The 25,753-nt window shown below is 44.5% G+C and overlaps 1 protein-coding gene across 1 annotated transcript in view; it reads left to right on the top strand.

Moving 5' to 3' along the window:
• Positions 1–25,753, top strand: part of EPHB1 (EPH receptor B1) — a 445,622-nt gene that overhangs the window by 193,291 nt on the left and 226,578 nt on the right. The gene's annotated exons all lie outside the window — the stretch shown is intronic.

The raw sequence follows: 25,753 nt of genomic DNA on the forward strand, positions 1-25,753 counted from the left end.
AATACACAGATGTATCCCTCCTCACTCGGCTGCCGAAAGGAAATATTTTTGAAAATATGACAACTCAGTATCACAGCTCAGAGAAACTGGAGGAAGGAAGAAAGGGCTACAAAGGAGGCATTAAGCTGAATTTTTAAAGGTCACTCTTTGATTTTGTGTGTTACTTTTTAAAGTGGTATTTTGAGATTAACAACAACCCTGTGAATATAACAATTACGGCTATGCAGTTAAATAATGGTTTACATCGGGGATCAACAATGGTCAGTGAGGCCTGAATGCATCGGCCTTTTCTGCAGCCTGGCCCCGTGTGCCAGCTCCAATTTGTCTTCCACGATTGCTTAGTCTTTATCAAAAGGACAATCTGCAGCGCCGTGCTGTTCTTATCTGGTGCTGGAGCCTTTGACTGTGTCCTATGTATCAATATAAGGCTTGGGTTAACCTAGCTTCCTTTAATGCAGCTTCCTGACGTTTTAATAAAAAGGGTCCCCTTCATGTCTCTCAGTCTCCAACTTGGAGGGTCAGATTGCTTTGTTCAGTGTCTACTCCTTCATCAGGGAGTGTGTGCACATGCACATACGTGCTGTGTGCATGACCACGGTATACCACTGACTACTGTGTTGGGAACTTTGGTCCTAGAGATAGTGTGTAAGTGCCTAATTGCTTTTGCTGTTTAGCAATTTACTACTCACAGGTGCAACTAGTTGTGAGCACAGTTCTGCATGTGTGACTAATTGCAGGTGTAAAATAGTCACCTCTCTGGTTCCCTTCATGGCTCAGTGGCACCCAGTCTAATTGTGTCTGGCCTCCAGGTCCAGCCTCACCTTAGGGCCACAGGATCTCCTAGGAGGAGGGGTCATAGGGGAGGTGGGAAAGCATCTCAGAGCAAGAAGGGAAAGGGACGTGAAGGGGAACAGGACTGTGTTCTTGGAAGACTCTGTGGGGAGTCAGAAGCTGACGGTGAGCTTCTTCCCTACCTGCTACCCATGCAAAGCAGGAAATCAATGGGGTCCTTGGGCTGCAGAGCCTCCATCGCAGGAGACTGGCTGCTTCTCTGGTGAGGCTCTCTGGGAAGGGCTTTGTTTTTCTGAAGGGCCTGCAGGGGTGCCTCCCTCTCCTAGGTCCCTCAGTGACCCAAACCCAAGACAGAGGTAGCTGATGGAAGCCTGGACAAATATTCCGCAAGCTTGCATCCATCTGCAGTATTGCCACACTATGTGACAGTTCCATCCTCAGTCTCAACAATCCATCCACAAAGTGAGAGTGACGTTCTCCCTCACCTTTCTGGTGTGCCTCCAGCATGTTCTGAGGGTCAGGTCAGTGTGGCTTCAGTTGTGGACTTGCCTGGTGAAGAAACAAATGCTGTGCTCTGAAGGGAGCGGGTGACTCTGCGTGACCATAGGGAGTTTCTTATGTGCAATGCTGTAAGGCCAGTAGCCACGGCCACCATCACAGCTGCCCGGCCCGTGCAGGTTCGCATTTGATTCAGACAGACGGTAATGAAACAATGGAGCCAAGAACTGGTGGGCCATTACCTTTAATCCTAGCTTGCACCCGGCGGGCGAGATAATACACACAGTGGGAAAACACTTCCTTTCTATTCAGGGCTCCCAAAGCCACTAACTCATCTGAGTATTCCTAGAATCAAAGGTTTCTACCTCACCAGCCTATTCACCTCTGTTCTCCATCTCCTTCTCTCTGCACAAACTCTGCACAAACTGGCTTCTCCTTCAGTACTCCGCCATCTTGGCTGCCTCTCCTTCAGCACTGCTAATTTCAGAATCAAGAGAGAGAGCCTCTGGTCTCCTTTATTTTGTAGTGTAGAAATTAAAGCCTTTAAGCCAGTATACAAATAAGGAAGTCTCTAATACAAAATTACTTATCTGAGGCATAAATGGGATACCTCATAAGAGTGCACCACCCCACATCATGCAACAGTCAAGGGTATGTGGGAAAAACTTAGTGTTGAGAAGATCTTAGTATCAAGAAGGTAGGAAAGGCTACCAACAGTGGGACAAATAAGTTTTCAAATATGATGTATACGTTTGCTTGCTTATAGTTTGCATTGGGTGTGGGGGACAGGCTGTAAGCAGGCAGGGTCCTTAGAGCCTAAGGCTTAGTTTTAAGACTAAGCTTTTCCCCACACCCTTGACTGATTGCATGATGTGGGGTGGTGCACTCTCATGAGGAATCCCATTATGCCTCAGATAAGTGACTTTGTATCAGAGACTTCCTTATTTGTATATTGGATTAAAGGTTTTGATTTCTACACTATAAAGTGGGGCAGACCGGGAGTTTGCTCTCTCTCTTGGTTCCTGAGATTAGCATTAGAGGAGAGAGAAGAGAGCCGATAAAGGCCACGTGGAGGAGGCCAGGAGAAGCAGCCAAGATGGTGGAGTGCTGAAGGAGAAGCCAGTTTGTGCAGAGTTTGTGCAGAGAGAAGGAGATGGGGAAGAGGTGAATAAGGCTGGTGAGCTAGAATCCTTTGATTCTAGGAAACTCAGATAAGTCAGTAGCTTTGTAAGCACTGAATGAGTGGGTTTTGGAGCACAGTGTGTGTATTTCTTTCCCACTGGGTGCAAGCTAGTATTAAAGGTAATGGCCCATCAGTTCTTGGCTCCGTTGTTTCATTACCGTCTGTCCGAATCTAATGCAAACCTACATGGGCCAGGCGGCTGTGATGGTGGCCGTGGCTACTGGCTTTACAACCCTCAAATTCATTCATGTTAAAAAACCTCCAAAGGGGTCAAGGGGATGAAGAAATGGAGTGGGGGCGAAACGGCTGGCCCTGAGCTTCAGTGACTGTGACTAGGCCTATCTCTCACCGCCAGTTGAAAATGAAGGCCTGGGAACAGCCTGAGATGACTGTGCTCTCAGTTAGACCCCAGCTGTGAGTTCCCCTGCAGCTGGGGCTTTCTTCCCCTCCCCACCGAGGCACAGCCACCTTACAGACAGCGACCCTGACAGCAGCCTTCAGAGAGCCCCTCTCTCTGGCTAAAGGCCTAGAGGAGCTGGGGCTTCAGGGAGACAAAAGGGAGAAGGCAGAGTCCAGAGGAAGAATGAGGCCAAGACCTGGCTGGGGCAACATCAGATGGTGAGCAGGCAGATGGTGAGCAGACTATTAGCTCTCCAAAAAGCCTCTTGGGAAGGCCAGCGGGGATCAGCCACTTCCAGGCCCCAGATAGGGAAAGTCCTCCTCAGCCCCCAGAGGCCCAGAGAGTTTGGAGCTCTTAGCCCATGGGTCTGTGCTGAACCACTCTTGCCATGTTGGTGGTCTCACTGCTGACCCAGGTGCGTGTTTCCTAGGGTGAGGGTGTATGCGGGGCAGGGTGTCCTACAAAAGGAGGGTATGAGGGTGGGGGCTGAGGCCAAAGGAAAGGTGAGGTGGCAGCGGGAAGTCAGTCATGTCACACTCCACCTTGTGGCCAGGGTGAGGGAGCTTGGGTGGCCTTAACGGAGGACTTGGAGCCTGGGAAGGACCTCCTGGAGTCCGTGATCCCTAAAGTTTACTCCAAGGCGAAGCTGGATCAGTGGGGACCTCCATTCTCATGTCATATTGTCACTTGAGTGCTTTTGGTTGCATGACTGAACTTGACTTTCCCATCCTAACCCTTGGGTTACTACTCTGAGCCACTTTCAGTAGACTATCCTACAAGACTTAACTTGACCTCTGGAAGCCGTGGCCTGCCCCTCAGTGGGGTTCTTTGAAGTTTACCAGAGCAGTTAAAGACATCTTTCTGTTGGGATTGAGTTAAGCTGGCCTTTTATGCCTTACTTCTCCAGAGATTCAAATTTTTCTTGAAAATAGGAACAAGGACTTTGCATTATCTACATCACCGCTTGCTGCTTGTGCCTCAGATTTCTCCTCTGTAAAATGGGATAATAAAGAACCTATTTAAAAGGATTGTAGGGAAGATTAAATGAGATGAGTAAAATGCTCATCATGTTACTAGAATGGAGCAAACCCTCACTAAATATTAGCATCCAAGTTATTGGTGTTATTGTTGTCATCCTTACTTTTGCCTTACTGAGGCTGCTCTTGTCCAAGAACACCTACCATTTCTCAGATGGCTTAGAGGCAGTGTGACCCGTTGGCTTTGGATGCCAGGACCCCATAATTCTGAGATTTGTGTGGTTTGAGTCTGAATCGTTGGCTTATTCATGACAGCAACTGGCCTGAGGGACTGCTGGAAAGCCTCTGGTCAGGAGCCACACCCAGTTCCAGCCAAGCAGAAAATCCCAGCCCCAGAATATGGCCATCACACATGGCTTTTGCTAGCAACAACTGAGGAATGAGATGCAAATAAGGAAGTCTGTATTTTGCCTATTGCTTTATATTATAAATTCAGGCTTAACGCATCAGGGCAGGACAGGATGGTTCAGATGCCAGTCCTTCAGCTTCATCCCACGGTCACGGGGAGTGACTGTTTCCCGGAGAATTAAAGAATATGGGTACCAGGAGAATCCCTCATGATTATTCCATGAAACTATCTTTCTCATTCGGGAAAAGTGGTGACAGAATGTTCAGCAAATTTAGCCAGAGTTCAGCCATCTCGGTGTGCTTTATCGCGTAGATGCTTCCTTTTAAGTCATTCCTGTCAAATGCAATGTAATGTAAAGGAGGCTTTCTTAATTGCCAGTTCCCACAGATAAGCCCAGGCATTGATGCGTGTCTCTGAGTATGGCACTGAGCACCCCAGCCTACATGCAGCTGGTTCCAGACTTGAGCAAGAGCACTTGGAAACCCCCAAGTGAGGTCAGATCCAACTTAACCATCTGAAACATGGAGGCTTGGGGCAGAGAACTCTGATTTTTCAGTTCCTGTTGACCACAGTCTAGCCGTGGGCTTTGGACCAAATATGATCCCCAAAATATCAAGTTACTAATATAAGCATTCCATTCAGGATGCACACACACCAAATAAAAATAAGACAGCTGCTTTCCGTCATCAGCGCATTGTTTTCCTTTTTAATTATTTTATTTATTTATTTATTTATTTTAGAGAAGAGTGAGAGAAGGGGGGAGGAATAGGAAGCATCAACTCCATATGTGCCTTGACCAGGCAAGCGCAGGGTTTTGAACCAACAACCTCAGCGTTCCAGGTTGATGCTTTATCCACTGCGCCACTACAGGTCAGGCCCCCTTTTTTTTTTTTTTTTTAATGGAAGGTCAGTTTAACATCAAAAATCAGGCAAAAGGAGGAGTTCATTTGTCTCTAACTTAATGTGTGTCATCAAAACCCTAGAACTGCCTAACTGTATGTTTCCAAAATTAAACAGGAAAAATGATATAATCTCAGAATTTAAACACTGAAGAATTGAATTGTTATAAAAACTTTTGTGGCAATCTCACTAATCACGTTTATACAGAGAACATTGATACAACGTTCTCAATTCTGGCAGATTCAACTGTGGGCAGAGCTGGTCCAGCCTGATCCTGAGGTGAAGGACATGCCCTTTTTTACCTTACAGAACTTCTCAAAACCTATTTAATCATGAAATATTGGGCACTCATTATCCTTCAAATGCTAGCCTATCATGACTCAACATTTTGATAACAATTATAGCAATACTGATAATTATTGCTAAAAGGTATTAAGCATGTAGTATGTATGAGCACTACCTAAATCCACTGCATGCATTAGTTATTTTAATCATCACAACTGTTAGGGACTGAATTGTATTCCCACCAAACTCACGTGCCGAAGCTCAAAGCTCCAATGTGACTGTATTTGGAGATAGGGTCTTTAAAAAGGAGATTAAGGTTCAATGAAGTCATATGGGTGAGGATTTAACCCAATAGGTTCAATGTCCTTAGGAGTAAAGGAAGAGACACCAGAGCGCGTGCTCTCTCTCTCTCTCTCTCTCTCTCTCTCTCTCTCTCCACACACACACACACACACACACACACACACACACACACACACACACACACACGTGCACGCAGAAAAGGTCTTGTGAGGACAGCCATCTGCAAGCCGATGAGAGAGATTTCACCAGAAACCAGCCCTGCTGGCACCTTGATCTTACAGTTCCAGCCCCCAGAAGTGTGAGAAATAAATTTCTGTTGTTTAGGCTACCGGTCTGGTATTTTGTTATGGCAGCCGGAGCAGACCATGCAAGAGCCCTCTGGGGTTTTTCCTTTGGTCAGCTGCATTTGGCCAACGAGGGCTTTGCAACCAGGAGTTGCGACTCGCTTGTTCAAGATCGAACAGAAATGGTGGAGCTTGGCTTTGTTCAGGGCCTGAGCTGGTATCCATTAAGGAGCCTACCTTACACTGAGATTGGAGGGAGGCCCGAGTCCTTGCTCTTCAGTCTGAGCCACAGTTCCAGGCTCCTTTGTGGAAGGCCTGCCAGATCAGGGGGCTGTTTTGGGAGAAAGAAAATAAATATAAAGTCCTGGCCTCTGAGCTGGGCACATAGTAGACAAGGGCTTAAAAGATGCCAATGAAATTTGAGGAGCAAATAAGTGAAGAGTACATTGATGTTCCCTTGTCTTTATCTTAACATGTGTAACCATAGTTCTAGAAGAGCCTAACTATATTTTTTTGAAAGAGGAGCACTTAGCCTAATTAAATGAGTAAACGTAAGCTGAACAACTCACTGTCGGGTTCTGCACATTGTATCCTGAAGTGCTACCTGTCTTAATAAGAGCAACCATGGTAAGTAAACGCACTGTCAGACTGAAAACAGAACTGTCAATACATGAAGGTGCCCACCCCCTCGTCCCCCTGCTATGGCTAATGGATACTAGCTGGGGTGGCTAGGACAGGTAGGCAGTACCATTATTTAGGTGGCCATATCTATGTGGTTTTTACTTGTATTATAGGGATTTGTGTGTACAGTAATCCCTCCCCAAACACTGATTTTCTATTTATGAAATTCTGGTATCGTTGGATTTATTTCTGCATACTTTGAGAATTTCTGTTTCAGGATACTCAGATTTTTGAGTCACTGCTGTTGGGGATAATTTAGAGGAATGGGTGGGTGGTAGGAGAAAAGAGAGGGTGGGTGGAAGGCAGAGCAGGAGGGGATGCTTCAGGATGTGATGTGATGGAAGTGTGAAGGCTGCAGTAGGAAGGAAGGGAGAGAAGGAGGGAGGGACAGACAGAGGAAGGAGAGAAGGGAGGGAGGGAAGGAAGGAGGAAGGAAGACCTGGGATGCCTTCCTCTGTCTAAGTCTGTCCTGGGAAGGTGACTGAGATGTGCCCAGCCTGGGGTCAGAGTTCTAGAGCCGAGGCCGAGAGGCTGTGGCTATGTACCCAGCAGTGTTCAGGAGGGGTCTGAGAAAGCTCTTCTGAGTACGTGAAATAAAGAGCCCGGGAAGTATTTCAAACTTCCTGATTACTTTGTGTTTCTGGCACCCCAGTGGAAGCAAGAGACAAGATCCAAGTAGCGGGTGACATAAATCAAAAATGCTCTGAGTATTTGGAGAACATATGAGGGTGGGGGGAAATGTGAATTAGTGTATACATTGACTGCACCAGAGCAGGGAAATTACAAATGTCTTTTCAAAACTGGAGAGGGAGATTCTGAAAATGTTTTAGAAAATAGAGGCTAGTAAATGGGAATTAATAACACAGAAATCGTAATTATTACTTTAACTTGTACATGTTTTTGTATGACATCTTTATTTTTTGAAAAGCAACTTTCTGTTTTTGTTAAAATTACACATTTCTTTTTTTCTCTTTTTTTAATTTTTAAATTTTATTTAGAAAATTAACTTTAACACGGTGACATTGATCAATGAGTACATACGTTTCAGGTAAACATCTCTCGAGCATTTGAACTGTTGATTCTGTTGTACACCCATCACCCAGAGTCAAATCATTTTCTGTCACCTTATATTTGTCCCTCTTTACACCCTTCCTCCCACCCCTCCCCCATTTCCTTTCCCCACATCCCCTTCCCCCTGGTAACCACTTCACTTTTATCAATGTCCATGAGTCTCAGTTTTATATCCCACCTATGTGAGAAATCATACAGTTCTTAGCTTTTTTCTGAAAACCACACATTTCTATTAACATTTCAGAGACACAAACAGCAAAGGTTAATGAGGAAAATGAAAAATGACTCAACAAATTCAGCGACTACCATAGTTAAATTTAGGTCGACACCATTTTCAATGTCTCTATCATCTATCTCCACTATAGCTAGAAGGATAGATGGAGAGTCAGGACTAATTTTAGAAAAATGTGATCATGGCACTCTTTAAACCATTACTTTGATTTTGTTTAAATATAACTGAAGAAAAGGAAACTACTATCCAATGGAAGAAGTGGCTACATTTGAAAACTGTTTTTCTTCACCACAAAATAATTACTTCCTGAAAGATACTCTTAAGGTTAAGAAAGATATTATAAAAACAGTGAGATTTGAATCATTATTCTGAACTTTATATTTCCATTTTAAATAGTATCAATTAATCCCTTGCTATGAAAGATGGCAAAATTGGTATATACTTCTATTTCCTTCCATTTCCCTGCCTCCTGATTTTTGTTAATGTTTTTAAATTATTTTTTTCATTTTAAGCTTTATCATCATTTCAGAATGTTTTAGTTTTATTTCCATATTTAACGGATTGTAAGAACTCCTAGTTGCTTCATCACAATTTCTCTGTACTGAAGTCATTATTTTGACTTATCTCTTGGTTGATCTAATTTCATTATGAAGTAATTTTTCCCTCTAGAAGGGCTGCCCATTACCTGGGGCTCTGCATGCGTGAGAACATCTGTCTGAATGTCGCCACAGACAAGTCTGTGGGTAGTTTATGCTTCCCTTTGGAGGTGACTTGCTGGTTCCTTTTGCTGGCTGAATACTTCTTTATCTTTGAAATTCAGCAACTTCACTGGGCTCTGCCTTTGCCTTTGCTGATTATGCCTTGTTTTGAAGATTTGTGTTTTCTATTAGCTCTCTGAAAACCCTTTCTTCTTTAGCTGTGGCCTCTAATTTAGGGATACCAGTTGTCCTCCATAGAGAGCTTTTCTCTCTTAATCATTTATATACTATTTACTGTATGTCTATAGTTTGAGCTTAACCTCTATCAGTTCTGTAGTCATCTATTTTTTATTTTATTAGTATTATAATATTGTTATTTTGATCGATAACTTCTTTCCTTAACTCTGCAATCTTCCTTTCTAATTTTATTCTGTTTTTATCATATGGTTTGGAATTTTTGTATTATTGAATTCTTCTGAAAATGTATCCTTATGGATAATTTCTTTCTATTTCTTGGTCTATAATTTCTTCCATACTGGCCTTGTTTTCTGTGTGTGTGTTTTTTTAATGCTATGTTTTTTATTTATATTTTTTCATGCAATTGGCAATGGGTTTACGTGTTTGCCCTGCTGTTCATTTCTTTTCATATCGTTCACATGGAACAAGGGCAGCTCTGTGCAGACCCTGGTTTCTCTGGCATGGAATGGGCGACTTCTCCTTGACCCTCTGCCCGCTTTGCCTGAGACCCACTTGTCTTCCCAGCTGAACTCCAGTTTGAGCACTGGGTTCTGTCTTCTCCCACCTCTCTGAAGCTGGGGGAGGTGGGAAGCGCAGCTGGGTCTGCGCACAGCTCCGATGGAGGAAGTGTGTCCCCTCGGTCTTGGGTGTGTTAGTGTTTCTGTAAAGCCAGTAGCCGCAGCCACCAACACAGCCGCCTGCCCCGTGCAGGTTCGCATTAGATTCGGACAGATGGTAATGAAACAATGGAGCCAAGAACTGGTGGGCCATTAGCTTTAATCCTAGCTTGCACCTGGCAGGCATGAAATACACACAGTGGGAAAACACTGCCCTTTCCATTCAGGGATCCCAAAGCCACTGACTCATCTGAGTTTCCTAGAATCAAAGGTTTGTACCTCACCAGCCTTATTCACCTCTGTTCCCCATCTCCTTCTCTCTGCACAAACTTTGCACAGACTGGCTTCTCCTTCAGCACCCTGCCATCTTGGCTGCTTCTCCTCTCCTCCACGTGGCCTTTCTCTGCTCTCCTCCAGCATGGGCTCCTCTGCCCCATTTTATAGTGTAGAAATCAAAACCTTTAATCCAATATACAAACAAGGAAGTCTCTGATACAAAGTTACTTATCTGAGGCATAATTGGATTCCTCATGAGAGTGCACCACCCCACATCATGCAACAGTCAAGGGTGTGGGGAAAAGCTTAGTCTTAAAACTAAGCCTTAGGCTATAATGATCCTGTCTGCTTACAGCCTGTCCCCCACACCCAATGCAAACTATAAGCGAGCAAACATATATATCATATTTACAAACTTATTTGACCAACAGTTTCCAACCAAGGCGGCTGGCCCTGTGTCTGGGGTGGTAAAACCTTGGCCTTTGAATGATTCCCTTGCTTCTGAGTGGAGCCCTGTAGCTTCTCCATCTGTAAGGGTGTCAGTCCCCCCAAAACAAAAGCTTTTAGACCTTTCAGCTCACTACTTTCCACCCCTCCAAATGAGGGGATCTACAGGGATTTCTTAGCACCTTAACTCACCAGTTGGGCTGGACTGGACCCACGGACCTGCATGGCCTTCCTGTCTCACCCATAACCCCACTGCAAACCTCTTTCCACGCCGGTCACCCTTACGAGGACCTGCCTTTGGTTCCTTCCCACATTCTCTTCCAACTCAAGACCTTTCCGGTATTGATACTTCTGTCCAGATCCCTCCCCCACTTTCCCTAAGTCAGAGCTCAGCTCAGATGTCTGGTCCCCAAGGAGACTTCCCCGCAGCCTCACACAGGCCACGCCCCTGCCATTTGTGTGCAGGCACAACTCTCTGCTCTCCGTGGTGAGAACGGCCTCTTCTCCCAGTCGCCCTGTGAGGTTAAACTTTTTCAGGACTTTCCATTGATGGATAAGTTTAAAAGCTTGTTTCCATGGCTGTTTCCGTTCCCTCTTCACCTCCATGACTCTCTGAGCCTTCACTTTTTCTAGCTGCATTTTTGGAAACTTTAAACCTAGGTCACCTGTAAGGGAAAACTGCCTTTCCTTTTTAATTTTTGTGAAGGTCACACTGTCAACGAGCTCAGTGCTGGGACCTAAAATTAGACATTGCAGCCGTAGAAGCCCATGATATAGGGAGAGGAGAGGGAGGGGGATAGGGAAGGGGAGGGGCACAAAGAAAACCAGTTAGAAGGTGACAAAAGACAATTGGACTCTGGGTGATGGGAATGCAGCATAAGCAAATGGCAAAATAACCTAGAGATGTTTTCTCTGAACATATGTACCCTGATTTATCAATGTCACCCCATTAAAATTAATAATAAAAAAAAATTACATACCGTATTTCCCCATGTGTAATACATACCCTTTTCTGAAAAATTTGGAGTCTAAAAACTGGGTGTGTCTTATACAGTGGTTATAGACTTTTTTACTTGCATTTTCCACTTTTTCACGCAGATGAGGAGTTGTATGAATTTTATGATGAACAAAACTTGAGTTCAGTAAAAAAAAAAAAAAGGAAGCCCATGATATATGGTGCCAAGAGGCTAACCCAGCACCTGGGTAGGTGGTGCGGGAATGAATGGGCCGTCCTGGGAGGCGGGTAAAGGCCTGGCACCTTCTCTCAGGGCCCGGCTCTATAGGACTCTCTTATTCGCCGCTGGAAGCTTAAGGGAGCTTGGTGATGCCTCTGGGTGGGGCAGCCCCGCATAGCTCTCTGTGAGCCAACAGAGCATGCTCCAAACTATCCTCTGGTCCCAGGATGACAATGCCCAAGGTTCCGGTTAGTGTGCTGAAAGCAAGCTTGTCTTATTTTCTGAGACAGAGAGGTCCAATCCAGACAAGTATTCCAAAAGTATTGTCTGAGCATCTCCTTGGTGCTAGGCACTGTTGGGATCATTTGAGCATGAACACAAAATGGTTTTGCCATAGTGAAGGGATCTTTCTAGGGCTCAGCTGCCACCGTAAATGCCCTTAAATCCCTTGGGCCCACAGCCTCAGCAGTTACTTCCTGTGTCAGACAGAGTGCAGAGTCAGATGGGGGAAGGGTACAGCTTTGTTACCATGATGTTGCCACCTTCCAAGCAGTGAGCAACACCTGGCTCATTCATCTCTCCACCTGCAGTGAGACAGCAAATGGACCAGAATCTCACGGTCCCTCTTCCTCCCCCTTTGTTTTCCCTCATCGCTCAAATCCCTTCGCTCCTGACCTGTCCCACCACTGCCTTTGCTGTAGTGGCCTCTGAAGAGCACTTACAGGGGCTGTGCTTCCAGCCTTGTCTGTGGATTTCCGCCCCTGTTTCTGACCAGGGCTTGGGGCTGACGGGGGGACTCCCTGCTCCCCCACTTCCTAATTCCCCAGCCCCTAGCCTTGTACTTCCAGGGGACAACCCTCCTGTCCTTTTCTGAAAGTCTCTTCCCAGATTATCTTTGTTTGTGACAGGCATCTTGGGGTCCAGAACGATGCCTTCCTGACCAGAAGGGGGGGCTGTCCCGCCCCCCCCCCACTGTCAGGGTACCGATGTACAGATCTTGCTCTGTCTCTCACGAAGCCATAGCCACACAGACTGCCGGCTACCTGGCTGCCAGTGCACAGCCTGGGAAGCCATCCAGACTTATCCTGGTGCCAGGTGAACCAGTCCTAGGGAAACAGGTAGATCTAATCCTGGCCTTGGAGGGGACAGCTAAATTGTCAGGCAGCGCACTGATGGGGGCTGCTGACTGCACAAGTATCCCTGGGTTATAAATGCCCAGCTCCGCAGAGCCTCCTAAGTCACTCAGAGGACAACTTTATGATCCAGAAAGTAAAGAACTGGAACAAGATCAGCTTGTGACAGGGAGCAATTGATCGGGGATGGGAGAGAGCTTGGTCCAGAGGCTCAGAACTCCATAAACCATCAGAGCTCCATGCTTCCTGAGGCAATATACACTGACCAGAGAACTGGGAACCTGGGAAACACTGTGAGAGCCCCGAAGGGATGTAGTATTTGCAACACAGATGGGGGCTGGACTCCCCTACACCACCCCAGTTATTTCCCTCCCTGCTCTCAGAATCCTCATCTACGATTCATTTTTTATCATGAGCCTCTCTCATGGGAAAGACTTCAGTGGCTCCTCCAGCCCTGAGGGTCAGTCCATACTCTTTAGCTTGGCATTTAGGGTGCTGTGGAATCCTGGGTTTGCTGAGCTTTCTGACCTCATTCAAGTTGTACCAGGTTTCTGATTCTATGTGCTAGCCACATTTAAGGTCTTAGGTTTCCCCAGCTGTGACACACATCCTTACCTCATGGCTTTTATACAAACCATTGATAACCTTTAACCTTGAAAGCCATCCTTCCCCACTTTATGCTTATTTAGATTTCTTTCACTAGTGCTTCAGGTTTTAGCCTAGATGTCACCTCTTCCAGGAAGCTTTCCAGGATTAGGTGGCCCTTCCATATGCAGCCTGTGCACACCCTGTCATAGTACTTTTCACACAATTACATATTTGCATTTTTCTGTTTACTTGTTTGTCTACCCATCAAGAAGTTGGCTGGGGTGGCGTGGGAAATGATAGTCTTTTAATTGTTTTCTCCCTGGAGCATGGTGCTGTGTCTGGGACATAGAGAATCTTTGTTGAACACATGTGAGAATAAATACATAAATAATGAAATAACATGACCTAGTAGGAAAAACATTAGACCTCCTCAGGCATCTCTTCTCTCTGTATGCCCTCCTTCTCGCTCCTCCCCAGCGGGCTTCTGGGTCTTCAAAGATACAGTGATCACAGGGTCTAAGGCTGGATCCCCATCGCCTGTTGTACCATGCTTGGAAATGCTCTTACTGCTCATAGCCCCTCCAGACTCCTCAGTCATAACCTCCTCCAGGAAGGCCTCCTTGAATCTGCTGTGGGGCAAAATGCCCATTTTGCCTTCTCCAACCTCCAGTGTTCACATTGCTCTTTGCATAGATCTTAGCATATACCTTGTTGCATTATCATTATGTATTTTTTATGTTCCATTTTTAACTTTTTTAGTTTGAGATATTCTGTGATTACAATTACCTGTAATTACCTCAAACTAAATGCAGTTATAAGAAATAATATAGAAAGACCCACGTGCCCTTCATCTAACTCCCTCCAGTAGTAACATAGTAACATCTTGCATAACTATAGTACAATAGCATAATGAGGAAATTAACATTGATACTGTCGATTAACCTTATTCAGATTTTACCAGTTTTACATGCACTCACTTGTTTGTGTGTATATTTAAATCTATTCCATTTCATCATGTGTGTAGAATCATATGACTGCCACCACACTCAAGACAGAACAGCTCCACCACAAGCTTCCCTAGTGATACCTAAGTTTATAGCCATAGCTAACTTCCCTCCTCCTCCCCCTTCTTATCCTCTCCCTTCATTCCCGACCAGCAGTATGTTTTCCATCTTTTTAATTCTGTCTTTTCAAGAGTGCCATATAAATGGAATCATACAGTATGAAATCTTTAGGGACTGTCCTTTTTCACTTAGCATGATTTCATTGAGATTTATTCAAGTTGTGTATATCAATGCTGTATTTCTTCTTACTTGCTGAGTAGTATTCCATGGTGTGGATTTACTATAGTTTGTTTAACCATTTACCTGTTGAGAGACATTTGGGTTGATTCCAGTTTAATAAATAAAGCTGCTGTGAACATTCATCTACAGGTTTTTGTGTGAACATAGTTTTTATTTTTCTACATATGGCCAATAAACAGATAAAAAGATGTTCAACATCATTAGTCATTAAGACATAGCAACGAAAACCACAGTAAGATACCACTACACACCTATCAGAATGGCTGAAATAAAAAAAAATACTGATGACACTGAATGCTGGCAAGGATGTAGAGAAAATAGATCACTCGTACATCGACAGGGAATGTAAAATGGTGTAGCCATTCTGGAAGAAAGTATTAGTTTCTTACAAACTAAACCTGTGTTTATCATATGACCCAGCGGTTGCGCTCTTGGGCCTTTTAATTATATTTTAAAACAAGTTTTTAAAAAATATCATACAGAATTCACACTCAGAGTAAGAAAAGAAGTAGAACTACAATAAACCTAAAGGAAACAACCTCATGTAATCTTGGTAGACATAACTACTGCTAGTATTTTGGTATAGTGTATGTCTGTTTCTTTCAGATAGTGTTCTATTCTTTTATAACTTTTTGTTGTTGTTGTTTTTTTATAATATATTGTTTCTCCCCTCCATGTCAATGGATGTCCCTGTTGTCATGTTAAACTTGCTTTATATTAAATTCAATGACTTATTTTGCTAAACTTATACATCTCGGTCATTGCAATTACTTTTTCTTGCCATTGTAAATAATACCTAATGAAGTTTCTTGTTTATATATCTTTGAAAATGAACAGATGATATTGTCAAGATAAATTCCAATAAATAAAAATTTTTAATTAAAGTTTTCCCCATTATTAAAGCTTTTGAGAAAAACTCCTGCCTGCCATTCAGAAATGCTATATCCTTCATATCCAGAATGCCAGAGAAAGTGACCATTGCCCCTTCTGGTTCCAACAATGATTTTTATAATTCTTTGTTAGTCTTATAGCTAAAAAAAAAAAAGCAAAATCTTAGTTATTTGAATTTAGATTTTTGAACTTTATTACCAATGGACTAAGTACTTATTTGTGTCTCTCCTTTAGTGACTTGCCTGTTTATATCCTTTACCCATTTTTCTATTTATTTGAAAGATATGAACCTTTGTCATACATATTTCATTTTTTCCCAGTTTCGTAATTTGATTTAGAACTGTATTTCTGCAGCATACCTTAAAATTTTTATGTAGTTTAGGCTATTAGTCTTTTTCCGATGTGCTTTTCCCTTTGCTTCCTTCTCTGAAAATTCTTCCTTACTCTAAAGTTATATAAATATTCATCTGTGTTTTTACCATGTTACTTTTATGGCTCAATTTTTCATTTAAATATTTAATCCAGCAGGGAATCCTGTGGGGGATTTAGTATAAAGTCTAGATTTAAGTTGTTTTCTAGTAGCTATCTCGTGCCTCTGTCTCGTTTCCTGAGTGATTCACTCTTTCCCTCTGACGGGAAAGGTCCTCTTCATCATCGTCTCTGTTCTCTGTTCTGTTCTGTGTCACAAAGATGTCTAAAGCCACCTTACTCAGCCTGCGAGCAGCCTGCTTTCTCTCTCCAACATTATCGTTATTATTTTTCATTATGTGTCTGGGGTCTCTTTTTGCTGACTGTGCCTGGGGAGCCCATCTGTCTGCACACACAGACCTTTATCTTCAGCTCAGTAAGATTTTACTACATGGTATCTTTCATTTCTTGTCTGTTTCATTGGTTGTGGATTCTATTTTAGGAATCCTCATTATCTACATGTGGTTCTTCATTCTCTATTTTCCACATCTTTCACCTTCTGCCATATTGTTTTAATTTCTTTTGCATTTGTTTTCTATGTGATTGACTTGATATTCTGGAAGTGGCTTTGTTTCTGCTATTGCATTTTTAGTGTCTCCACGACCCTTCTTTTTCCTCTCATCCTGTTGATTTTTCCTTCTTTCTGCTCCTCTGCCTGAGGAGCCATGCTTTCTTGTATAGGTCTGGATAAGTATTAAATGCTTTGCTGAATTTTTCTTCTGAATTCTGCAGTATCTCATTTGTAGAGGCATGCTCTTCCTCTCTGACATTACAGAATGATGTTCCCGTTCCTATGCCATGTGGTGTTTTACCCTTTTACTTTAAAGCATGAGGGAGTTTGATGAGACTTGGTGTGAGGTCCCACTGGCAGGGAGAGTGGCTTATCCTGGGACTCTATTTCTGCTCACTGGCTTTATTTCACTTTCTAATTGTTTCTACATCACTTGTGGAGAATGATGTGTTCAAGTCCCAGTCCAGTTCCTTATACTGAAAGGTTTTCCCTTGATGGAACTCTGCTCTGCTCAGGTTGACATAGTCCTTTGACCTACAGCGTCCAGTACTTCGGTTCTGCCAGTCTGATGTAATATGTGAAAAGTTCGGTTCCCTGAATGTACCACTTCTGGGCGTTACCCTTTGTAAGGTCTGTAGCCTCTGCCTTGACCTTGCAGGTTCACAGTGGATTCAGGTAGATGGTAAAAGAACTGTGGAACCAGAAAAGGGCGGGCCATTCCGTTTATTAAAGTCTTGTACCGGCGTACAAGCAAACAGGCAGGGCAGACCGCTTTCCTTTTTCTCTCTGGGCTCACCCGGACTCACAGCACAAAACAAGCCCCCACCAGCCTCAGCACTCCCCAGCAGAACAGGCCAGGCAGAAATCTCAGGGCTCCCAAGCCCCTCAGCACTCCTTCTCTCCCTCTCTGAACTCACTAGCCAAAACAGGCTGGGGGAAAAACCCTTTTCCAGCAAACAATAGCAAACAATCGCCCCACCCCATAGAGGCAAGCAATCCGCAATCTGCCACCCTGAGGGCAAGCACCTCAGCCTTTCACAGACCACACACATGGCTCTGCTCCATGCCAATGTGACAATGTGGCAAAATATAAGCGAGCAAACCTAACACACATGTTACAAACTTGAAACACATTGGTTTTCCCCACACTCTCCTTACCACTTCCCATATGTGCTGAGAGACTGTTCTCAGAATGCATGACACCAATTGCTACATTATATCTAGCAGTTTCTGGGACAGGCAGAGAGTACAAGGGGTGAAACCGAGACCTCCCTGACTCACAGCGTAACTCAGTTCCTCACAGCAGTAGCCATGGGTCTCTAAGTCAGGGATGGAGGGGGGCACTGATTACTTACCCCCCCCCCCCAGACATTCCCTGTTTGAAGCAGCAGAGTCAGGAGGAGCATGTCCTAACCCTGGGTGGGTTTTCTCAATCCATTTCTGGTGCAGATACTCCCCCTCACCCATTCTGACACTTTCAGTATTTGAAGAAAGGTCGTTTGAGTTTTCAGCACCATAATACCTTTACTGAAAAATTGTGAGCACCTTGGGGCTGCTGTCCTCATGTTGAGCTGGAAAATTTTCTTAATATAGTATATTGTCATTTATTTCTGCCCCCCCCCCACTTGTCTGCCAGCTTTTTAAAAGAAATATAATTTACCACTACATCAGCAGTGCCTAACACACTGTCTGTGCATAGTATTTAACAGATATTTATAAATTTAAACTGGTATGTAATTGTTAGGAAATAGAATGGAGAGAGAGAAAAATAAAAAAGGGGGCAGGACAGAACAATGGGCTTTGAGGGACATGGCAACAGCAGGAGGAGGAAGATAAGCCAGTCAGGGAGACAAAGAAGTCACAGCCAGAGGGCAGAGCAGGTACCAGGAAGAGCAGGACAGCGGGAGGAGGCTGGACTAGTCAGTGATGGTCCTGTCGGCCAAGTAGCTGTGCAGGGTGATGAGCGAAGCCAACTTGATGCCTGGCCAGTCACTGGTGACCCTTAGTTCTAGAAGCACAATAGATCCCATCCCTTCCTGAGTTGAAAGGCTGAGTGGATTGAGAAAGTGGAAGCAGTTCAATACAGTTTTTAAAGGAAAAGTAAAGAAGAGAGAGGAGAGAGAGGGCTTGAGGAGGAATTAGCATGCCAGGAGGTTTCTTGCTTTGGTTACTGTGGTTGCTGTTGTTGGCAGGGGGAAGATTTGATCAGTTGTATATCCTCAGGGAAGGAGACTGTGACTAGAAACAGCAATTTGTAAGCTAGAGAAGGGCTGTTTGAGAAAGCCAGGCTGGGTCTGATCTGAAGAGGATGGAATCAGATAGATGGAGAGAAAGGGTTGGTTTGAGAGCTTCCTGAGGGTAAGGGCTGCCTCTCATTGCGATGAGCAAGGTCCCCAGGCAAGGGAAGAGCAGGGGACTTGTGGGTTGTGACAGACACACCTTAAAGTGGTCAGGAGGGATGGGGAGGGCACTCAGTCTTTTCCAGCCTCATAGTAAAGGAAGAAGAGCCGTTTGCAGAGGAGGGGGATGGGGAGGGAGCCAGGTACAGCCAGTCTTTGTGTGGAAAAAGGGACAGGATTGAAGGGTAGCCTGGTGGCTCTCAGGCCCAGCTCAGGGGCAGAATAGAGATAGCATCTTGCTTCAGGTGACCTTGGACCCTTTCTAGAAGTCTCCAGGAAAGCTTTCAGAAAGTGGCTTTTGTTAAGCCAAGGGGGAGGCTCTTCCTGGACCAAAGCCCTCATTTCCTCACCTTTCAGCTGTTGTGGGGTATTACTCCATACTTGTCTCCAGACGTGTGTCACACAGCAGCTGTGGACAGCAAGTCAACCTCCGTGGAGATGGCCCTCGCCTGGGTCCTCTGATCCCCCAGACACCCGGCAATGCTTCTCCTCACTCCTCTCCCCACCCCGCACCCTTGCTCACCCCGTCTCCACTAATTTACTCCTTCAGGGACTAACTTGAGCCCCTCAACTAGACTGCTTTAATACCATCAGCTGATCAAGAAAGCTAGTTGTGAAATACTCAGCTCTGAACTGCTTATGATAACCCTCTTAGGTTAAAAATAAAGATCTCAATTAATTAATCAATGAATCCATTACTCAATAAAACACCTTTGAGAGCCTTCTGTGAGTCAGGTACCGACACCACAGAGGTAATGAGGCCAGCATCCCTACCCATGAGAATGTATATATAGCTCAGTGAGAGAAACTCATATAGCAAAAGCTTTAAGCTAAGGGCACTCATTTGAGGGGTGGACAGTCCCTTTAAATGAAAGGCAGAGGGATGGATTAAGTGATGTCTGGGCTCCTGCCCCAACTAAGTAGCTTAATTATAAAGTAGGACCTGCCAGTTGGCTTTTTCCTTCAGTATTCTTCTTTGCCTTTTCAAACAAATAAGCAACCATGCAAAAATAATGCACTATATTCTAGAACTCAATGCCTGGCAGTACTCTCCAGAGTACTTGAACCGTGCCCTGGGGTTGGCATTGTTACAAGGAACTCTTGATGAGAATAATGCCTGATAGTGTGTGATTGTGTGCGGTTGGCCTTCCTCGCATGGTTTTGTGTATGCACATCAATTACACGCATTTGGTATAATTTCTTTTTAAAATCACACCTTCTATTTAACCCCAAGAAGATAAATGGATCCTGCCTCAGTCCCAGTTCCATTGATTTTTTCTGTGGTCCTATGGTGAAGCTATTATCAACACTAATCTCAAACCCTGCTAGGAGCCAGGCAGCCCTTAGAATACAGAGTACCAATTTCTGCAACTTCCACGTTATTTTTCTTTTCCCAGGCTTTTGTTCTGACTCCCCTCCTCATCTCATTTTTGAGTGTGATTTGATTATCATCCCATGAGGTCTGTTCAGCTGGCTCTGAGCAGACACTTTTCTCCATATCTGGCCTGGAGGAGGACCACAGAGGGCCTCTCCCGATGGAGCGTGACCCTCCTCCAGCAGGGTTGCCCGGCGACTTTGAAGCCTCGCTCCACAGCCTTTTTTGGGGGGAGACTGAAGCATGAGCAACCGGGCAGGGTGAGCCCTTGCCCTTTATCCTGTAGCTCTCTCACTGACTTCCAGGGAGAGGGGAAGAAAAGAAGAAACAGGGGTGTGAGAATTGAGAGGTGGCAAGACATCCAGGAAGCTTTGGGGATCTTTGCAGGCTTGAAGGGATAAAGGTCAGAGCTTTTTGTTTGTTTGTTTGTTTGTTTGTTTTGCTTTTCTTCTCCTCCGCAGGGCTGCCATGCACCCCCACCTTCAGCTGGCCCCGTGACCAAACTCAGTATCTTTAAGCAATCACATGCCAATTAAAAAACATATTGATTAATTTTTAGAAGGCAAGACACTCAGTTCATTAAAATATCACCAACAGTACACAGGGTCTATAGTAAAGAGTCAGTCCTCCCTCACTGCTGGCCCCGGGCCCAGGGGCTTCCTCGTGCTGGCTCTCTCCAGCTCCCCGTGGAGCCTTCCGGAGATTGCCTGTGTGCTTCAGGGACGCCTGCAGGTCCTCCTGCCTCCACGCTCATCTATGCTGCCACTGCTCCTCCTCTTTCTTACCTTTTCTACATAATAATATGTCTTGTAGATCAGTAGTCCCCAACCTTTTTTGGGCCACGGACTGGTTTAATGTCAGAAAATATTTTCACGGACTGGCCTTTAGGGTGGGACGGATAAATGTATCACGTGACCAAGACAAGCGTCAAGAGTGAGTCTTAGACGGATATAACAGAGGGAATCTGGTCATTTAAAAAAAAATAAAACATTGTTCAGACTTAAATATAAATAAAATGTAAATAATGTAAGTTATTTATTCTTTCTCTGTGGACCGGTACCAAATGGCCCATGGACCGGTACCGGTCCACGGCCCGGGGTTTGGGGACCACTGTATAATTTCATTCAGAGACTCATAAACCTGCCTCACTCTATAGGCTTCTGTAATATTCTAATGTATGGATGTACAAAAACTTATTTAACTGATCCTCCTGCCCCCATTAATAGTTCTTTTGGTTGTTTCTAAGCGTTTTGCCATTGAAAAGATACTGCACACAAGAATTGAGAGCAGGACTCAGACAGGTATTTGTACAAAGATGTTTATAGCTGTTTTATTCACAATAGCCAAAAGACAGAAACAACCCAAGTGTCCATTAGGAGATGACTGCATAAAAAAATATGGCATGTACATACAGTGGAGTATTATTTAGCCATTAAAGGAGTGATGTATTGATACATACTATAACTTGGATAGACCTTCAAAACATTGCTAAGCGAAAGAAGCCAGACTCAGAAGGACAAATTTTTATGATTCTACATATATGAGATACTTATATTAGGCAGATTCACAGAGACAAAAATAGAATAGAGAGGATACTAGGGGCAAGGAGGAAAGAGGATTAGGAAGTTATCATTTAATGGGTACAGAGTTTTATGTTGGGAACGATTAAAATATTTTGGATATAGACAGTGGTGGTGGTTAGGTGGTATTGGTAATTATTTAATATCACTGAATTATGTGTTTGCAAATATTTAAAATGCTAATCATCATATATATATATATTTTTTTTCTTTTTTTTTTTTAAGTGAGAGGCAAGGAGGCAGAGAGGCAGACTTCCATATGCACCCTGACTGGGATCTACCAGGCTAGCCCCCTACTGGGCAATGTTCTGCCCATCTGGGGAGGCTGCTCTGTTGCTCGGCAACTGTTCTATTTTTGTGCCTGAGGTGAGGCTATAGAGCCATTCTCAGTCCTGGGGCCAACTTGCTTGAACCATGGCTCCAGGAGGGGAAAGTGAGAGAGAAACAGAAGGGGAAGGGGAGGGGGAGGGGTGGAGAAGCAGATAGATGGTTGCTTCTCCTATGTGCCCTGACCAGGACTTCCACGCCTCTGGCCAACACTCTACCACTGAGCCTATTGGCCAGGGCCAACATGTATTTTAATACAATACAAAGAAATGACAATAGAATGATAAAAATACTCTGCTGAAGCCTTAAATAAGAAAAAAATGCTGCGTTGAGCATCCTTGTGCAATAGAGTCCTCTGGAAGAAAGCAAGGATGTCTGTCTGATACAGTCCCAGAAATGAGGTTACAGAGTGAAAGAGATGTGCATTGTAAATTTTGATACATGATGCCAACTTTTCTTTCAAAAGATTGTGCTCTGTCATGTACATGTGACCCACAAGATATGAGGTTGGTTTGATACCAACCAGTCTGATGTCAAACATTTTAATCTTTGCCATGGAATATGGTGCCTCTTGAAGACTGCATTTCTCTTAGGGGTTTATGCTATGTGTGCAGTGAGTGTGAGAAACTCCCCACATCAGGAGTCACCTTGGTCCTGGGTCAAGACAGCAATAGGCCAGGAGCAGTCTGGAGGCAGGAGGGAGGGCTGGCTGGCTAGGGTGTGAAAGAAGAAGTTACGGCTCGGTTTACTCCTTCTGCAACCTCCCTCTACGTGCTACATCATCTTTATCACGATTCATAGAACCGTGGAATGGCACTTTGGAAGAGGACCTAAGGGTCCAGCTACCTAATATAGTAGAAGTCCCTGGTTCTGTGAAGAGCCTCTGTGCACAGCTGGTGACAGGAAGCTCACTCTTCACTGACTATTAGAAAGGCTATGCTCCGGCAGATGTACCTCTTGGTCTTCTAACCTCTAATTTTAGAGTTTTCTGAAGAACCAGAACAAATGTATGTAGTTCTTTTAGTAACCAGTTACTTGCAAAGATAAAGTCTGAAATAAATGATAGTGAATAAGTTTCTCAATAACTGAATTATCTGCAGACTCTACTCTCTATTGTTTTTGTATTTTTCTGAAGCTGGAAACTGGGAGAGACAGTCAGACAGACTCCTGCATGCGCCCGACCGGGATCCACCCGGCACGCCCACCAGGGGGCGACGCTCTGCCCACCAGGGGGCGATGCTCTGCCCCTCCGCGGCATTGCTCTGTCACGACCAGAGCCACTCTAGCACCTGGGGCAGAGGCCAAGGAGCCATCCCCAGCGCCCGGGCCATCTTTGCTCCAATGGAGCCTCGGCTGTGGGAGGGGAAGAGAGAGACAGAGAGGAAGTGGGGGGGGGGTGGAGAAGCAGATGGGCGCTTCTCCTATGTGCCCTGGCCGGGAATCGAACCCGGGACTTCTGCACGCCAGGTCGACGCTTTACCATTGAGCCAACCGGCCAGGGTTTCTATTGTTTTTATTACCCTATGGCTTCTACAGAAATACAGTGGTCCCTCGTCTGTCATGGAAGTTAAGTTCCAGAACCCCTTGCAATAGACGAAAATCCACGAAGTAGTAACCTTATATTTATTTTATTATTTAGATATATTTTAAGGCTTTATAAACCCTCCCTGCCCTCTTACAAACTTTTCCCACACTCTTACAAACACTTCCTATGCTCTTAAACGCTTTCTATACTCTTAAACCTATGTGAACACAGTGCTCTGGTTGCCTCCCATCTATCGGCCAATAGAGCACCGTGTATGATATCACATGGGCAAACTAGCTTAAGTGGAAGCGGCTGTAGCTGTGTTTTCCATACGTGCAAGTCTTTGTCCACTCATCTGTTGTATGCTACGTATTTTATTTCGATTTAATATTCTTTTAATATGTTTTAATTAATATTTAAAAATTTTTAGATTGTTTTTAATTTTTTAGGCTATCAAATGCTTATTTTACCACAACAATAATTAAAATAATATATACATAAAAATACCTATATACCTATAAATCCCATGATAATAGCGAAAAATCTGTGATATAAAATTAGATGTATACAATTTAAAAATCCGTGATACAGTGAGACTGCAAAGAGTGAACCGCAATATGGCAAGAGGCGAATGTACAGAAGTCCTTGGAAGGGACCTCCTGATTCCGAGGACAGTAGGAGCCCTTTCTGGGATGCAGCCCTGCCCTGGACCAGAGCAGGAAGCATGTTGTCACCTGGCATGCCTAGGTCTTCCTCACATACAGAAGCCCAGCCCAGGCCTCTTGATTTATAATGTGCACTTGTCCTGTCTAAAGATCACCTTCTCCTGGCTTCAGTCCAGATCTCCAACCCTCCATGATCAATCTGAGTGAATCTTAATTCACTCCCTAGCATTTTAGCCATTTCTTCCAGCTTTCTGTCACTTCTTGACTTGATATACATTCAGTTACACATTTTTTCTTCACTTTATGGATTAAAATGTTGATTAGGTCAAGACCAAGGGCAGCATCAGGTGATGCTATCCCATTTCTCAAGGCTGACGGGATACAGTTATTTAGCAGAATTATTACTAATGAGGGGGCTAGGGTCTCAGCCAACCATCAGGTCCGTGGCAAAATCATGAGGAGCTCAGGCGCTCTGCTGAAGTCAGGATGACTGGGACTGTGGGAGGAAGTGGGGGATGAAACAGAAAAGCTGAAATTAGTGCCTGAGTTCTCACTACCAAGAAAGAAGCAGTTGGTGCTGTGGAAGTGGGGCACACTCAGGCAAAGCGTCGGCTTGGTACGTGGAATGGAAGGGGAGAGAAGGCCAGTTGTAGCTAGACTCGTAGGTACAGTTAGAGGAAAATAAGAGCAAACATATGCACATATAGCCTGACCAGGCGATGGCACAGTGGATAGAGTGTCAGACTGGGATGCAGGGACCCAGGTTCGAAACCCTGAAGTTGCCAGCTTGACCACGGGCTCATCTGGTTTGAGCAAGGCTCACCAGCTTGAGCCCAAGGTCAAGGGGTCACTTGGTCTGTTGCAGCCCACCGGTCAAGGCACATATGAGAAAGCAATCAATGAACAACTAAGGTGCCACAATGAAGAATTAATGCTTCTCATCTCTCTCCCTTTCTGTCTGTCTGTCCCTATCTGTCCCTCTCTCTGTCTCTGAACAAAAAAACAAAAACAAAAACAAAAAAACACATATGCACACGTATAGTGCTATGTGCCAGACACTATCCTCTGTACACCTACATATATGAATGCATTTATTCTCATGCATCCTATGGGGTGGGTGTAATTATTATCCCCATTTTACATATGAGGACACCGAGGCACAGAGGAAGGTTTGAGAATTCACCGAGTCATTCCTCTAGCATTTCAGTCTCAGCATGCTGGCCCCAGAGTGGGTAGTCTCAGCCACTTCACTCTATGACTTTGGGAAGCTCAGCCTCCATCATGTCAGTGAGTGAATGTCCAAGAATGCATGGGCATGTTCAGCTTCTAGAAAGAGGACTTGGAAAACCCTAACCTTCAGGGCAGTCTCTCCAGGGCCAGTGGCCCCTTGTAGAATCCTCTCTCAGCAAAGTGGGAGAGGTGAAAGTGACTGCGGTGGGGGTGTTAAGTAATCTAGCCCAAAAGATGTCTCATCGTGTTCTGAAGACATAGTGGCATTTTCTAGCTGAGTGGAATGTCACAG

Source organism: Saccopteryx leptura, chromosome 10 (genome assembly GCF_036850995.1).
Source record: "Saccopteryx leptura isolate mSacLep1 chromosome 10, mSacLep1_pri_phased_curated, whole genome shotgun sequence".
In the NCBI taxonomy this organism is placed as follows: Eukaryota; Metazoa; Chordata; class Mammalia; order Chiroptera; family Emballonuridae; genus Saccopteryx; species Saccopteryx leptura.